The 13,652-nt window shown below is 46.8% G+C and overlaps 1 long non-coding RNA gene across 1 annotated transcript; it reads left to right on the forward strand.

Moving 5' to 3' along the window:
* The first annotated feature begins 525 nt into the window (after positions 1–525).
* On the forward strand, positions 526–9,897 carry LOC140421191 (uncharacterized). Its single transcript, XR_011946689.1, has 2 exons — positions 526–865; positions 7,486–9,897. It is a non-coding gene; the product is annotated as an uncharacterized lncRNA (long non-coding RNA).
* Positions 9,898–13,652: the final 3,755 nt, after the last annotated feature.

Raw genomic sequence — 13,652 nt, forward strand, 5'->3', positions numbered from 1 at the left:
ATGACATACAGGCATACAACACATGCAACAACTCAGTTCTCTGGCATTACTCATGGTAAACGTCAGTTAGCACTGCGTTTGATATGCTGAAGTTGCCAAAGGCAACAGCAAAGTAGGTTTTGCGACATGAGAACGCGACTAAACGCCGTGTTTTTTGGAAAGGTCAGGAAGTATCCAGTTTCCTCCCACAGTCCAAAGATGGGCAGGTCAGGTGGATTGGCCATGCTAAATTCCCACTTAGTGTTCAAAGATGCACAGGTTAGGCGGGGTGAAGGGGTTGCGGGGGCCTAGGTAGAGTACTCCTTCAGACTGTCAGCGCAGACTGGATGGGCTGAATGGCCTCCTTCTGCACTCAAGGGATTCTTTGGATTCTGTGGCTGTAGTGTGGAGGAGACCCAGGATTAATTCCGGACTTGGGTTCCTGATGTGGAGTTTGCACATTTTCCCATGTCTGCGTGGGTTTCCTCTGGATGCACAGGTTTCTTCCCACAGTCCAAAGATGTGCAGGATAGGTGGATTTGACGAATGTGATATAAAATAGTTACTTTAGAGATACTAGTTAATGTAATGTAGAAATAAGCCACTTTGATTCTTTTAGTTAGGGACAAAGGAATTTGGGACCGCATGGAAAAAGCAGGAAGAGGTGTGTCTATGAGAGTGAGACTGCATTGATAAGGGCCAGAGAAAGGGATTGGAAGTGAGCCAATCAGAATGGATTAAACAGGTCAGGAGGGACCTAGGCTGACCTATGTCCGTCGAGTATGTGAAACTTGATACCATTTGAACTGATTTTGCAGAGATTCCTTTGTCTGTTAGTTCAGTCGTTTTCTGGAGTGTAAGAGGCAGGACGTCCTGTTACATTTCTGTAAGATGATAAAGCTTGCAAGCTAAATAAATAACTTCTGTTTACGTGCGAATCCGTCTCAACTTTTATTGAGGCCAGACTGACAGAGAAAGAAAATAGGAGATCAACATTTGGTGCCGAAAACCGGGATTTCTCAGGGCGATCCTGTTCCAACTGCGAAATCAGAATTAGACTGATTATGAACAGGAGGACGGGGAACAAAGGGCCCTCAATGTAGAAATGGAAAACGACCAGCATTGATTGTTCCCCCTCTTCTCATCGTCTGATTAGTCTGGTCACTCGCGGTTGGCACAGAAAGACCGCCTCGACGAAATCACAGGTCAGTCTGGGGATAAGCACTTTAATTGTGAGTTAATTCGGCTGGGGAAGGCTATATTGTTGATGTAACATTTAAGATAAATGGTTCAACTTTAATTGTGAGTTAATTCGGCTGGGGAAGGCTATATTGTTGATGTAACATTTAAGATAAATGGTTCAACTTTAATTGAGAGTTAATTTGGCTGGGTTATGTTATGAGGGGTAGATGTAACATTTGAAATTGAAACAAATGGTTCACCTCTATATGTCTGTGTGTTAAAAATATAGTTGATTAAGTTAAAGAATTTTCCTTGGATTGTAGTGGCGAAAAAATGCAGTTCCAAGGACTAGTTGAGATTATGGGAAATTCCTTGGATAGCACAAATGATCCAGGCATGCCACTGCAAATATTATGTGATAAGTATCCGGACAAAGCTAAAGACTTTAGAAAATTGTCAGCACAGTTAAGAACTAAAATGGGAGATGAATGGCCACTAGGGGGAACCAAAGACCTAGAAATGGTTAAGAAAATCCAGGGACTGATATGGAAAAAAAATCAAAGTATGAAAACTAAAGAATTAATTGGATTATGGAGGCAATATTGTCAAGAGGAAAAAGATAAGATTATGTTGTCCAGCTGGCAGGATAATGCACTTAAAATGGGGATTTCAATTAGTGAACAGGGTAACCTAAAAACATTACAAATCTTGAAAAAGGAATGTGCATTTAAAAAAAGAGCAAATAGAGACAAGAAGGACCCGGGTCACACAAGAGGTGAACTACGTAGTTCAATGGCTGGCCTTGAATTGTCGGAAGAAGAAAAATTCAATAAGTCGGAAAAGTCAGTAGAAATTCCGTCTGCACCCATAGTATGGTCTGCGCTCATTCCAGAACCACCAGAGTACAATAATATATACCCAGCCATTGCTCCCCAGATTTCAAATATGCCAGAAACTCAAGCCCTTTTGGGTGATAGTGTGGGTCCTGTTTTACCAACTTCACAACCGAAAGAGCAAAAGGAACTTTGTCCCACAAGCCCAGTTAGCTCTAGGACAAGATCTCGGACAGCAAGAGAGGGGCTTGAAGCTCACCAGAAACAATTAAGCATATCACCTCAGTCTCCCCAAACTAAGGAGAAATCACAAGAGTTGGGAACAAAGAAAGCTGAAACAACTTCGGTTGAAGAGAAAGAACTCCCCCTAGTGACAGGGAGAGACGTTGAAGTCTTGGAACAACCAGGGGAAATACCTAGAGTGCCCCCTGGTGACATTCGGAGACAGTTACCGATTAGGAAGATGAGAAACCCCGATCCAGGGACGGCAGCTGCAAACCCCACAATAGACGTTTACTTCCCATGGACACCCAGTGAGATGATGGCTATTATGACTACAATCCCAGATAGAAAAAAATCTCCTGCTGCCTTTGTGGATTCATTGAGAACTACTATCTCAATTTATCAAGCTGATTCAAGGGACCTCTGGGCCCTAGTTCAGCAGATTTTAACCCCAGCAGAGTACCGCACTTGTCTTAACCACCTGAATTATGCTAGTCATGCCGCACTCCAGCAGGCCTATGCGTTAGACGACGATAGAAGGACACAGATCTTAAATGCATTGAATAGCACATTTCAAAGGCCCATAAATCTTTCTGTTATCTTAGACCTAAAACCTAAGAAGAATGAAGACCCAGAGGAATTTCTGGGGCGTTTTAATGAAATCTACCGGGGGCAGTCAGGCGATTTGCTGTATCAAAATGGTCAGAATTCCCCTCAATACTGTGCTATGTTAATGCATTGCCTACCACCTTCTGTGGTTACTGCTGTGAAATGTAATAACATGAATTGGACGGAGAACGACCCTTCCCAGATGGCAAGGGCAGTCAGATTTTACTGGAAGGAGGGTGTAGGCCCAGAAGGAGGCTCAGTTACAAAGGTTAAGACTGAGTATGTAATGAAAAAGGATGATCTGCGACCCCAACAAGGGGCAGAAATGGTAGTTTACCAGCAGGAGCCCCAATATAGTGACTTTGGGTGGGTGGATCAGCGAAGAGGGGGATACCAAACCCACCCAAAAGGACCCTCACCCCATTTTTATGGTCCACTGAATGAATCAACAGCTCTACAACCGCAGCCCCCTCTGAGGGGCCATTGGTCTACTGGAAGACGAGGCCGGGGCAGATATAAAGGGAACAATGGATGTTTTAATTGCGGCCGTGCAGATCACTGGCAACAGGAATGCCCTTTTAAAAGACAGACAGTAGAAGGAGATTATCCGACCCAAAGGAGGGGGTACCCACAAAGGGGAGGACAGATGAGATACACTGACTTCTCCCAGGAAAACCCTTTCCCAACACAGGATTGACTAGCTAATTTAGCCATCAGGACTCTCCAATCCGACAGGGAACCTATTATCTCTCTGCAGATAGGAGATCAACATCACTCATTTGTCATCGACACAGGGGCAGCGATGTCTTCTGTGCAATCAACACTTAAATTACCAATATCCAACCACACACAGCAATTATCAGGGTTCCAAGGACAGGTGTGTGAGTATCCTATTTCTGAACCTGTGACAGTCACTTACGAGAATACGTCTGCAGAACATCAGTTTGTAGTGACTACTGGATTGGACTGTAACTTGTTGGCCCGAGATTTACTGTGTATCTTCCAGCTACAGCTAGAATGCGGAGATGAGGGGGTAACGGTTACATCATGGAGGATGAGACAACAGTGCTATATTTCTATCACCCCCCAGTGGTGGACGTTAGACATTGAACAGTCACTGCATCACGTTACCCTGGCCTATGACAGAACTGGACGAAACAGGGAGTTGGAGGACAAATACCGGCCATTACTTGAGACCGAATGGCCAGTCAAGGTTACAGCCACAGTCACGGGAAAAGAAGGTACAGCCGATTTTGTTACAATATCACCACATTTATGGCCACAGTCAGCTTCGGTAAGCCCTCACATTACACGTCAGGTCTATGACCCGTACCATGCCAGGGATATGGGACGAATGGTCAGGAGGGCAGTGGATCATTCAGATCCAACAGACTACGCACTTCAAGCCATGCCAGACGGCACTACCATAAAATATTTTGAGGTCCCTGAAACGATTAACACTCGACTGCAGCATCACAGGGGACATGATGTGTTGGAATATGTCAATCCACAGGTCTGGGCGGAATACCCATCACAAGTGGGAAAGACAAATGTTACACCTATCAAGGTAATGATTAAGGATCATGCAAAGCTACCTTCCATTCGGCAATACCCCCTCAAATCTCAAGCTGCTCCATCAATAGATAAATTAATTCAAGAACTATTGAAACAGGGTATTTTGGTCCCTTGCCAATCAGAATGTAACACCCCCATACTTGCTGTGCCTAAACCAGCCAAACCAGACCAGTACCGATTAGTACAGGATTTACGTTCAATCAATGCCATCGCACAGCCGTTACATGCTCTCGTCCCTAACCCTGCCCACATACTGGCTCAAATTCCAGCACAAGCCCGGGTCTTCGCCGTAATTGACCTTCAGCACGCCTTCTTTGCCCTCCCACTTGCGACTGAAAGTCAATATTTGTTTGCCTTCACTTACAATGGGCAGCAGTATACCTGGACCCGACTGCCACAGGGGTTTGTCAATTCCCCTACACTCTTCTCCAGATGTTTGCAGACCCAACTGCAGGCCTTGACATTGGAGCATGGTTCCACTCTAGTGCAGTATGTAGATGACATATTGGTGGCAAGTCCTGACGAGCCCAGTAACAGGGATGATGTGATCCAATTACTGAACCACCTATCCTCGTTGGGTTATGTTGTTTCACAAGCAAAGGTCTTGGTGGCTCAGAGAAAAGTTAAGTTCTTAGGAGTTTTACTTACAGCCACAGAAAGAAGTCTCGACCCCAGTAGGATTGAACCAATATGCCAATTCCCTGCCCCTACAATAGCCAAAGAGGTTCGTCATTGGCTGGGTATGGTGAATTATTGTCGGCAGTGGATACCAAACATCGCTGTCTATACAAAGCTGCTGACACCTTATACGAGTAAAGAGGGAAACTTTACTCTCACCACCGAGGCAGTCGAGGCCTTCCGTTGCCTGAAGCAGGCCTTGCTACAAGCACCGGCCCTCGGTAGGCCCCTATACGACCGACCATTCCAGATATACTGTACCGTTCTGGAAGGATGTTCAACAGCGGTACTCACTCAGAAACATGGGGACAAGCACCGGCCCGTAGCATATTACTCTTCCAAACTCGACCCAGTGGCGTTGGGTCACCCTGTTTGCACCCAGATCCTGGCAGCGATATACAATAGTTTGCAAGCTGCTGCCAACATCACTCTACAACAGGATATTATGGTGTATAGCTCCCACTCGGTAATCGCACTATTGGGGCAACTGCAGACTCAGCATCTTACCGCAGCTCGTCAGAATAGGTATGAGATATACCTTTTGAACAATCCACGTCTGACATTTAAATATTGTACCACTATCAATCCAGCCTGTTTTCTTAGCGGTCCCCCGGTCCATGAGGATGCGCCTGGTCACGACTGTTTAGCCTTGATTCAGGAAACTACAACAATAAGGGACGATCTGAGTGATATTCCGTTAGAACAACCTGACATGATTATGTATGTTGATGGCAGTGCATTAGTAAGCCCCACTGGCCGGAGACTGTCCGGTTATGCAATCATAGATCAGGATGGTCTGATTTTAGAAGCAGCAGCTTTCCAGACCCCTTACTCAGCACAACAAGCTGAACTTTTTGCCCTCACCCGTGCATGTATACTTGGGGGAGATCGCCGGGTAAATATCTACACTGACTCCCGATATGCTTTCGGGGTAGTTCATGACTTCGGACAACTCTGGAAGAATAGGGGATTCCTTACCTCGGCTGGTACAGAAATATCCAACCGGGGTTTAGTTAATGACCTACTGCAGGCCCTCCTTCTGCCAGCGCAGATTTCCGTTATTAAATGCGCTGCCCACACGAATGGTACAACCCCAGTTGACGTTGGTAATGAACGAGCAGATCGTGCAGCGCGCACAGCCGCACAAATTCAGCAAGTGATGGTGCCTAAAATGTTAAGTCAGACTAAACGACCTACTATGAATGTGTCTGCTTCTGACAAGCCAATGCCAACCATCCAAGACGTCATAAGGTTACAGGAGGACGCTCCTGAGAGTGATAAACAAATGTGGAAACGGTTAGGTTGTACATATGATTCTGTTTCCTCTTTATGGACCACGCCTGCACATCAGACTTGTATGTCTGATGTGCTGGCTTTATGGGTCATCGAATGTGTACACTTTGCAACTCATTGTGGGGCTCGGGGGACTAGTGATTTGTTGCTGGACACTTGGTGGCACCCTAAAATGCAGGGGTTGGCCCAAAGTATCAGTAATCGGTGTTTGATTTGTCAGCAATATAACACCGGAAAAGGTATCCCTTGTGGGAAGGGGCAAACCCCGTTGCCCAGTGGTCCCTTTGAGACGCTCCAAATGGATTACATTGAGTTGGAAAGGTGTCAATGTTACAAATATGTTTTGGTCATTGTGGATGTGTTCAGCAGATGGGTCGAGGCGTATCCGACTATCGATAATAAAGCTGCTACTGTGGTTAAAATCTTGATGAGGGAAATCATTCCCCGGTACGGTATACCAGCTCAGTTAAGTTCTGATAATGGGCCTCATTTTATTGGACAAATTAACAAGGAGTTTTGCTCCCAGTTGGGCATACGCCAGCAGTTACACTGTGCTTACAGACCGCAGGCAGCCGGGTTGGTTGAAAGACACAATCAGACCCTCAAAACTAAATTGGCTAAATTAAGAGCAGACACGGGACTGACATGGCTTAAGTTGCTCCCCGTTGCCCTCTTCCAGCTGCGGGTTACACCTGCGGGACCAGCCCGGCTCTCTCCCGCCGAGATTCTTTATGGCAGGCCTCTTAGAACTCCTTGGAGCCTGCAGGTTCCCAGACGGGTTCAGTTTCATCAGATGACTGAGGAAATGACCACCTATGTTCTGGCCCTTACGCAAGTGCTCAAGGAACTCCATGGCCAGGTCCGCGCGGCTCACCAGCCATTGCCCCCAGTACCTAGCTCACTTTCAGTCCAGCCCGGTAGTTATGTAATGGTCAAAAATTGGACTAGGAAGGGGTCGGAGCCGCGATGGGACGGGCCCTTCCAAGTTCTCCTTGCCACCCCCACAGCAGTTAAAGTGGAGGGGCGAAGTGCTTGGGTCCACCTACATCACTGTAAATTGAGCCCATCTCCACTACTGTAAAAGGTCGGATACTAACCTGCCTCCCTTCTCCAGTGCTATTTTACAGGTGTGGAGCATGATGGAGTGGCTACGCATCGTCTGTCTGATATTTGGCCTCACTTCGCTTGGCGTGTTATTGGCGATGGACATGGAAAAGGGGAATATTATGTATCTGTGTAGCCCCAACCAATCTACAAGGATACATCACCTATGCACAGGTGATGTTCTTCACTGCCCCCATATACGAGGACATGGTATCGACTCATGGAAGGTCATCAAAGTTAAGGAGAATGCGGGAGTCATGAAGCAGCTGCACCGGTCCCGGCGATGGGAAGGGAACATTATATGGACATTGCCTTGTTTTTGGAATACATGTAAATTTGATTTTGGATGTGTTAAAAGTGGTACAATAAAGGTAACATCAAGCTGTCAGAAGAGTGTAGGAAGAGACCATGAGAAAGAGAAAGGGACTAGAGAGAGGACGGGGCGTGTGAGAAGGGAAGTACAGCTAGAACGTAGGTTACCGGGAGATACACTTAAGTTAATTAAAGGCCAAACTGAGGAAAACCCGGGTAGTATGAATCTCTTCTACCAGATTTACCACCGTCTGTATGGCCAGGGACGGGTTGTCTGCTACCCAAACCCCGCAGCGGTGTCTCGGTTATTTTCTGTTTCACCGCTTTGGGGCACTCCCCAAACGGTGGTTCATTGTCAGCGTTCCGAGCCATTGCCCGAGCACGTCACTCTTCCTTACGATCCGGATTCAGCACCACCGGCTATTTGCCTTCCCCTCCCTCGGGATAATTCCCATTCACAGTACGATAGGCTGCGACGGTGGAGGGCGTACATACCTAGCCACTTCACTCCCAATAGGGATTCCCGGTCGTACGAGAATTGCTTCAGCAGTGAAGGATATGGCTGTTTGCTGGTAGAGGTGGACACAAATATAACATGTCTGTTTCCCACCTGTACGGACAGGAGGTGCCATATCACCCAGGCGTCTGGCAAATGCGTTTGTTATAGCACCACTTGCGTTCCATTGAACGCTGGCCTCCAGCTCCTTTGTGGCTGGGCGAATGTCTCTCATATCACTGTCGGGAATAGGGCTTTCCGCATTGCTGGGCGGCCCGAATGGGCATTTCAAAATTGGATAAACTGGGCTACTGGGAGGTCCTTACGCAACCGATATACTGATTGTGATGCTAGTCTCCACACGGACCAAGGATACTACTTTTTATTTAATGGTACGGCGACCAACGTTTTGTCACCCCCATTTCCCCGCCGAATTGCTGTAGGGACTCTAGTCCCTACCACAGTCCCCTGCCCTTCGGCGTGGAACCTGCATAATCAGTTAGCACGCCGGGCAGTCTCTGCTGAATTTTGCGAGAACTGGAAAAAACCTCAGGTTCTTGCACCCAACCGGGGCCACTCAGCCGGGTGGGGCATTCTGAGCGTATTGACACTGGGAGGTGTGGGGGGTTCCTTGGCTGTTAGTGATCGGAATTATTTTATTTGCGGCCTTACCATCTTGGGAAATGAAACCTTGGGAGCCCTCGGGGCAATAACTAAGGAGTTGTCTCAGCTACGGTTGTTTGCAATGCAGAACCGGTATGCTCTTGACTATCTTCTGGCCCGTGAGGGTGGGGTATGCGCCATAGTACAGGGCACGTGTATTATGGGTGTTCAAGACTTGACCGCTAACATCACTAAATTTATGGATCGCATACGGGATCACTTGGACGGGATGCAGGATCCTGGCTCTTGGGGTAACTGGGGATTTGGGGGATGGAAGGACTGGTTGATAAATATGGCCATGTATCTAGTGGTAGCTATCGGCTGCATCTTTGTGGGCCTGGCCATCCTTAAATGTGTGATGGGTAGAATGCGGGGTGCACTGGATCAGATCACCGCCCCAATCACCGAGAAAAAGATTTTAACTGTTAAAATCCATGAGGGTGAAGCAGCTGAAGGGGGGCTAAGACAGGAATTGGAAATGCAGCGACGAATCTTTTTAGATGAGGAACCGTAGCTATAGATTGGATAGTTCGGTTATCATGGAATGATAAAAGGAGGGAATGACGAATGTGATATAAAATAGTTACTTTAGAGATACTAGTTAATGTAATGTAGAAATAAGCCACTTTGATTCTTTTAGTTAGGGACAAAGGAATTTGGGACCGCATGGAAAAAGCAGGAAGAGGTGTGTCTATGAGAGTGAGACTGCATTGATAAGGGCCAGAGAAAGGGATTGGAAGTGAGCCAATCAGAATGGATTAAACAGGTCAGGAGGGACCTAGGCTGACCTATGTCCGTCGAGTATGTGAAACTTGATACCATTTGAACTGATTTTGCAGAGATTCCTTTGTCTGTTAGTTCAGTCGTTTTCTGGAGTGTAAGAGGCAGGACGTCCTGTTACATTTCTGTAAGATGATAAAGCTTGCAAGCTAAATAAATAACTTCTGTTTACGTGCGAATCCGTCTCAACTTTTATTGAGGCCAGACTGACAGAGAAAGAAAATAGGAGATCAACAGATTGGCCATGCTAAATTGCCCTTTAGTATCCAACGGTTAGGTGGGGTTATGGAGATAGGGCAGGGCAGTGCGCCCAGGTGGGGTTCTCTTTCAGAGGGGCGGTGCAGACTCAATGGACCAAATGACCTCTTTCTACACTGTAGGGATCCTATGATTCTATGAGACATGCTGATCAACCTTTATCAACTAGTGACAGAGTTAACTGAAAGTCCGCGACAAACTGTATCAAGTGAAGGTCTGGACATTCCTGAGAATCTCATAATACCAGAAACAACTGTGGAAGACAGTGCCCCAGTTGAGGAAACGTCAACATCAAGTCAACCTCTCAACACTACGATGGCTCGGGTTGAGACCACCAAGGATGGCATCCAAACGAAATCAAAAACACCAGAGATTGCAGTCAATACGAAAAAGCAGATGCCTGCGGTTCGCCAACAACCACACAGAAATCAACATCCTCAGAAATGCCTAACTGATTAACTGTTGTGTTTATTAATTGTTCATATTGTAAATTTTGATTGTTAATGTTATGTTTTGTTTCATTGCAGGAACCTCTAATGTAAAGGCTGAGGAAAGTGTTGTGTATTCATATTTGTTCCTCGTTGGAACAAGGTCACTTTAAGAATCGGATCACGTGACATATTGATGATGTCATTGTCTGTTTGCACGGGCAAACAGGTGGTTTATCCTCACAGCCTGTAGAGCAAACACCTCTCCAATAAAGCTCTAGTTTGTTTGGACCTTGGTGGTCTGCAAGCCTATCATTTCAAAATACCACACATATATCATAGGTGGTATCAATGAACAGCAAAACCAGGGATCCTCAATGTTTATTAGGTTTTTTTTCACAAGTCTCGTGCTGGGTTCTCCGCCGGCGGGATCCTTAGTTTCACCGGCAGCGCACTCATGCTCGCGGATTTTTCGACGGCATAGGGGTGCCCACAATGGGAAACCCCATTGGCCAACTGGCGGGACGGAGGATTCTGCTGCCGGCGGGGGCGCACCACACCAGAAAACCGGTGCGGCGGGACGGAGAATTCCCACCCCTCATATTTCTTTCATACACAGTTTGAAAACAAATGAATTGATTCCATCGTTTCCGTGGGAAACATATTTGTAGAGAGCGAGGAGCAGAGAGAGCTGGGGATGCAGGATTGGTAAAATTTAGTTTCATCCATTTAAATTGATTTGCAACTTTATCACTCTCCTGAACATCTATTGCATTCCTAACATGTCCCAGTGCCTACTGTTTCACAAGAGTTGTTTTGACTGGAAATGAAACCAGTACTATTTTGCACGCTGCTGTCACCCGCTGTTTCAACAGTACAGTCATATGAATGGTCAGGTTTGGCTCTGGACCAGATGATCCGTTGTTCCTTTTCTCAGTACACACATAACAATAATAGCTGAACGCACATTGTCATTACAGCATAATCCTAGATTAATGCTTTATCTCTAGTTAGCCGCAAAGAGGGAAGGTATGGAGGTGCCACACTCTGGATTCTTACAAACATGATGTGAGGTTTATTAGGAGGTGTTGCTTATACAAGCTAAGAACTGAAAGCCCGCACAAACTCCCTGCTGACGTCACTACACGTCATGTGACCGCCTTACCAGGAGGGGTTTAATTCTCTGATACATAACAATTAATTATAATGGTATAATCAGAATAGCCTTCAAGGTGATGTCAAGCACGGGAAACATCTTGCAAATTAGGAAAAAAAAAGCCTGTATGGCGATGAATATACTGTTTTACTCAAGCTGATTTTCCTGTTAGATAAATGATTTAATCACACAGGAAAGACTGCCTATTAAAATGTTTACCTCTGTTCCAGCATTTATTAACAGGGATGACATTTCGGAAAGTGAGGTTTTGTCCCTTCTCTCCATCCTTGCTGCAAGTCAGGTAGTCAAAGCTCAAGCGATATTGAAGAGTTTACCCACAAATTATATTATAACTAAAGAGCAATGGGTTGCGTATGTTCCTTTATGATATGTAGAAACTATGAGGTATGTTATGGGTGCTAGAGTTAGCTCGGTAGTAGCACTGTATCCCTTGAGATATAAGATTGCGTTCAAACCCCATTCTAGAAGTTTGAGTATATAACCAATGTTGAGACTGATAGGGTACAACACTGTCATTTTCCAGATGAGATTTTACAGTCCATGCTCTGCGGCGGGTGTAAATGATTCCATGGGGCTATCTGAACAAGCACAAGGATGATGGGCGAGATTCTCCGACCCCCCGCCGGGTCGGAGAATCGCCGGGGGCTGGCGTGAATCCCGTCCCTGCTGGTTGCCGAAGTCTCCGGCACCGGAGATTCGGCGGGGGAGGGAATCGCGCCGCGCCGGTTGGCGGGCCCCCCCGCGCGATTCTCCGGCCCGGACGGGCCGAAGTCCCGCCGCTAAAATGCCTGGCCCGCCGGCGTAAATTAAACCACCTAACTTACCGGCGGGACAAGGCGGCGCGGTCGGGCTCCGGGGTCCTGGGGGGGGGCGCGGGGCGATCTGGCCCCGGGGGTGCCCCCACGGTGGCCTGGCCCGCGATCGGGGCCCACCGATCCGCGGGCTGGCCTGTGCCGTGGGGGCACCCTTTCCCTTCCGCCTCCGCCACAGTCTCCACCATGGCGGAGGCAGAAGAGACTCCCTCCACTGCGCATGTGTGGGAAGCTGTCAGCGGCCGCTGACGCTCCCACGCATGCGCTGCCCAGAGATGTCATTTCCGCGCCAGCTGGCGGGGCACCAAAGGCCTTTTCCGCCAGCTGGCGGGGCAGAAATTCGTCCGGCGCCGACCTAGCCCCTCAAGGTTGGGGCTCAGCCCCCAAAAATGCGGAGCGTTCCGCACCTTTGGGGCGGCGCGATGCCCGTCTGATTTGCGCCGTTTTGGGCGCCAGTCGGCGGACATCGCGCCGTTTCCGGAGAATTTCGCCCGATGTTCTGGTTTTCATTTATCATTCAGCAAACTGCATCAAAGACAGATTATTTGATTGTCTACCACATTTTTGTTCATGAGACCTTAATGTATACAACATGTTGTGTCAAAATGACACCAATAGAAATCCAACAGTGTATGTATCAAAACTTTATTATTTTTGCTATGTTTAAAATGGACTTTCTGCTGATCCAACTAATATGATTGCTATAAGTCACATGACTAAAAGGAGTTACAAGATCAAAAGAATCCTCCACTCATCATCGTCGTTGAATCTCACACCCAATTGCAGTGACATTGTAATCGCAAAACCAAGGAACTCACACATCCACACTTGTATACGTGCAGCGCTGTTAACAGTTTCTTCTCTCACCTGCGACTGTTCAGGTCCATTTCAAAAGGGGACCTTTGAGGTGTTATGGGCCGGGGTTTAGAGAACACCAAAGTATATCATGGAGTTCACTTGACCCACAACTTTTAATAGATTTTGGTTATGAGGAGCACAAGGGCCCACTTTACAGGTGTGATGCAACAGAGACCTTAAGTATTTTTAAACAAAACAATGTTTATTCTATGAATCCAGTTAACATTTTATAAACACACAGTAAACATCTTATCAACTACCAACACTGATACTCCCCCCAACGATACAAACTCTAAAGGTAACCCTTCGTAACTTTCCTAACAACATCCATAAGTCAAAAACCCTTTTTAACAAAGACAGAAGGTTTGCATTCCTTACAGAAACAGGTATTAC

This window comes from Scyliorhinus torazame, chromosome 5 (genome assembly GCF_047496885.1).
Source record: "Scyliorhinus torazame isolate Kashiwa2021f chromosome 5, sScyTor2.1, whole genome shotgun sequence".
Classification (NCBI taxonomy): Eukaryota; Metazoa; Chordata; class Chondrichthyes; order Carcharhiniformes; family Scyliorhinidae; genus Scyliorhinus; species Scyliorhinus torazame.